At 33.8% G+C, this 4500-nt stretch overlaps 1 pseudogene across 1 annotated transcript; it reads right to left on the bottom strand.

Moving 5' to 3' along the window:
* Positions 1-1699: 1699 nt before the first annotated feature.
* LOC306664286 (olfactory receptor 2T27-like) lies at positions 1700-2637 on the bottom strand (annotated as a pseudogene). Its single transcript has one exon. The product of its transcript is annotated as an olfactory receptor 2T27-like (transcript).
* Positions 2638-4500: the final 1863 nt, after the last annotated feature.

Here is a 4500-nt window from a genome sequence, read left to right as displayed (position 1 = left end):
CCTTCGATACATATGCACACACATACAATGGAGCCTTAAAAAATAATAAAGTCCTGTCATTTGTGGCAATGTTGCTGGCATTGGAAATCATTATACTAAGTTCAATGAGACAGGCACAGAAAGATACCACATGGTATTCCACTCATAAGTGGAATCTAAAAAGTTGATCTCATGAAAGTTGAGAGTAGAGTTGTGATTACCAGGGCAAGAGAAGAGGGAAAAAAATGAGAAGACACTACTTAATGGTTACAAATTTATAGTTAGGAATAAAAAGTTCTTGTGTGCTATATCAAAGTTAATATACAAATGAATAAACAATTATATAATGTATATTTCCAAAAGATAGAAGAAAACATTTTTAATGTTTTCATCCTAAAGAAATTATAAATTTCTGAAGAGATACATATAGTTATCCTGAATTTGAAAATTACATGTTGCAACGTGTATCAAAAATCATGTTATTCCACTAATATGTATATTTGTGTTTTTATGTACCAGTTATAAACAAATGTAATTTAAAAAGAAAAGAATTTCAGGCATGTTCCTAGTAAAAGAAAGTGGAGCACTTACTAAAGAGTACTACGTAACAGAACATCTGGAGTATTCATTATGACCTGGGTCCTGTCAGATCTACCAAGTCAAATGGGTTAAGCAACAATCCCTCATAAGATGAAAATAGTCATCTGGCATTAGACTGGATCAAAGGGTTCTCCTGAGCTATGAGAGCAGGTATCCTACAGAAAGAAGGGAGAATAAGGGTATTTTAATTCTATACTCTATGGGTCCTCCTGGCTTAATAACTAAATACACCTGCAATAAATATATGAGGTGGAACAATGTATTAAAGCTATTAAACTGAGATTTCTGTTGTAGTTAAACATGAATAGGAGAAAAACAGCTGCAAAGAGTTTCTAAGAATTCATCCAGGGGATAGGAGGACAAGGGAGAACCACATAGGAGAGAGAATAGGTGATAAAGGAAGGATCTTATGGTTTTTCTGATAGAACACAGTGAATCCCAGTTGTTCAGTGTACTAGTGGTGTATATAATATTCTTCTTTATTAAGATAAAGAAGTCGACCAGTATAGGATTTTTATATTTGTTGGGGAAATTATAATAACTAATTATAGGTGGTAAACAGGCAATGAAATAATTTCGGTACTGAAGAGCATGAAGTTATGACATCTAATATATATAAATAACTATACCTTTTACTCTGGTAGTTTAACAAACCCTTTTCCTTAACATATTGCATTACAAAAGATGTCAGTTAATACTCAACCATGGAAGTCACCTAAAAATAGTTCATTTTAGTACTTAACTCTGGATTTCAATAGTCTTCTTACTCTAAGTATCAAGAAGATTCAAATAAGGTATGTTTACTTTGAGACCCAAATTCCTTATTTGCAGGAAATTTCTAAGAACCTCAGAGATCTCAAACTAAATATAATTTTACAAAATAATAAAGAATTTTAACATTTTTCCCAGTGAAATAATGACACAATGGTATTTATAAGAAAAATATATAAATCTCCATTGGAGATCTGGAAAATCATATGTGAAAATTTCCATTTACAGAGATCCACAATCATCTTGGTTTCCTAAAAGCAAACACTATATTCTTAGTCTTCAGACTAATATGTACTTTTGCCTTTGGTCAGAGCATGTCACTTTCACATATAGAAAGACTACTCATCTACTACATTATCACACATCTCCCGGAGAGCTTCCTGAGAGCTGCCACTACCTCTTTGTTCCTCAGGCTGTAGATTATGGGGTTTAGCATGGGAGTGAGGATATTGCTGAAAACAGAAAGTGCCTGGTCCTGCTCTGGACTATGAGAAGAAGTGAAAGTCATATAGATGAATATGTTTGGGCCAAAGAAAAGACTCACCACTATTAGATGGGAAGAGCAGGTGGCCAGAGTTTTTTCTTCTGCCCTTGACAGAATTCATATGGAACACAGTGATAAAGATAAAAGTATAGGAAGCTGTGATGAGACTAAAAGGGACAACAAGGAGCACAATGCTTGTCACCACCACCACTAACTGATACACTGAAGTATCTTCACAGGAGAGTTTAATGAGGACTGGGACCCTCACAGAAGAAGTGTTGTATTTCCCTTGACCCACAAATGGGAAAATGCATAGGATAAACTGTATGAATAAATGAACTCGAAGATCCTCCAATCCAACATCCAACAACCATATGCAGACAGATCCTGGTACTCATGATGGTGGGATAACGCAATGGGTTACAGACAGCCACATAACGATCATAAGCCATGAGAGTCAAGATGAGGCATTCTGACATTCCCAACATCAGAAAAAGAAACTTTGTGTTCCACAGCCAATCCATGATATGTTCCTTTTCCCTGTAAAAAAGTTTGAGGCCATCTTTGGGACAATGGTGGAAGTTAATGTCAAGTCAATGATGGAAAGTTGGCTGAGAAGAATGTACATGGGTGTATGGAGCCGAGAATCACTGCAAATCAAGATAATCAAAAGTATGTTTCCCAAGAAGGCAAGAATGTAGATAAAGATGATTATGGAGTTGAGGACAATGGAATGCTGAAACTCAGGAAAGAGTCCCACAAGGATGAAATCAGGTTACAAAGGTCTCATTCATCAGCATCATGCCTCTGTAAGAAATGTAACAAGGCTGGGGCACAAACAAAGTGGATTAAAACCAGTGATATTCAGTATGGGTCTTGTATTAATCTGTAGATCAAACATTTTTAACATTCTCTTCAGTTCTCAGTTGTCAGATAGCATTTGCCATCATCTCACCAGAGACACTTTACCATATAACTGACTAAATTTTGTTTAAAAGAGAATATTGAAAAGAATGATCAAAGTTTCTTAGCCTCTGCAGAACTGCTAATTTTATTCTTTCTTCTGTTTTTAAGGTGGGGTGAAGAATCTTGTAAACTATGAACCTACCTTCTAAAATTTTATACCATTTCTAATAACCATGGGTCCTAGCTATTAACATTTGTATATTGGGCAAAAACATAAAGGAAAGTCTAGTTAATTCATTCAATTTAGTTTTTTAAATTATAAATAAATTATGTAATAAATTTAGTAAACATTCTACTGCTTTGGTTTCCTTTTTGGCCAATTTTCATTGTGCCATAGAGTGACAGAAATTGCCAGATTTACAAAATAACCCTGCCCAAAACCATCAATATTCCCTATTGCTGACCAAGTAAAGTTTTTATATTTAGTCTAGAATTCTAAAACTTCAATGACTTGGACCCAAGCTGCCTTACAAATTTATGTTCTATTATTTTTAAACATATTATTCAAACTCTAGTCAAATTTGTACTCTCATGGTGTTCCCACAGTTTGCAAATTCACATATCTGCACCTTTATTTTTATTTTCCTCAGGATTATTCATCTCATTTCTATTGTTGGAGCTTCTTCAAGGCTTATAATCTCATAAAATTCTAATGAGAGTTTCTCTATCTACTTTCCTCAGTCCTTCAATGGCATAACTCCTGCCATTTTTATCAGCATAACTGAGAGACTGTATAGTTTTGGGGATAAGAGCATATATCAGGGGTTGTGCTGTTTCAAAGCCAAGCCCCATCCATTTAGTATCTGTCTCTCCCTTTCTTCATCTTTAAAATAGGGCAATTAATCAGCAATCTCATGGGGTAGTTATGAGACTTAGATGAGTTAATATATTTAAAGTACTTATGACATAAGTACTATATATCTTCATTACAGTTTTCAGTGTACCCATATTTCTCTTAAATAGCAATATTTTGAGTGCTAGGATTGTGTTATACTTCACTAAATCCAATAAAACCAGCACAATAACATACCATAAATATCTTCACTGAAATTACATTCTAGTGAGAGCTAAAGTCATTCCTGTTCACATCATCTTACTAAAAATTGATTCCCCCACTTTAATCTGAGTAACAGGGTTGCACTGTAAAAGTTACCATATTTATAAGCCTTTTCTGTCAGAATAGGACTAAAGAAGCACATATGTCAAAAGACATGGAAATTATGTTTTCTATTATTGGATCTGGAAATTTCACAATGTAAAACAATACACCTTCTAATTCAAATTGATGGTTCTTTTATGGGTATTTATATTCAGGTCATATTTGTGACAAAAGTATCAGTGAAGAAGAAAAAGTACAACTGTTATTTTAGTCATTAGTCTAATGAAATATAACTACACAGCTAATAATTAAGCATTCTGTCATTATGAGCAGCAAGCACTAATTCTATTGAAAGTTATATTCACAGTATTTCAGAGTGGCCATTAAAATAGTTCTTGAAAATCCTTTATCATTCATTTTTTCTTGTTACATTTGCTGAATGCTCACTATATTTTACGCTTATTCTACTAGGACAGGGTCTATATCTCAATAAACCCTGAGTTATGAAATAAATGCTTTATCACTATAGAGGACAGTGCTAATATCTGTGTAGATAATAAATTAGACAATAAATTAGATAATTATTTTGAGCTGTGTCTAC

The sequence above is a fragment of the Sciurus vulgaris genome (genome assembly GCF_902686455.1).
Source record: "Sciurus vulgaris genome assembly, chromosome: 6".
In the NCBI taxonomy this organism is placed as follows: Eukaryota; Metazoa; Chordata; class Mammalia; order Rodentia; family Sciuridae; genus Sciurus; species Sciurus vulgaris.
This window is presented reverse-complemented; position numbering and strand designations above follow the sequence as displayed.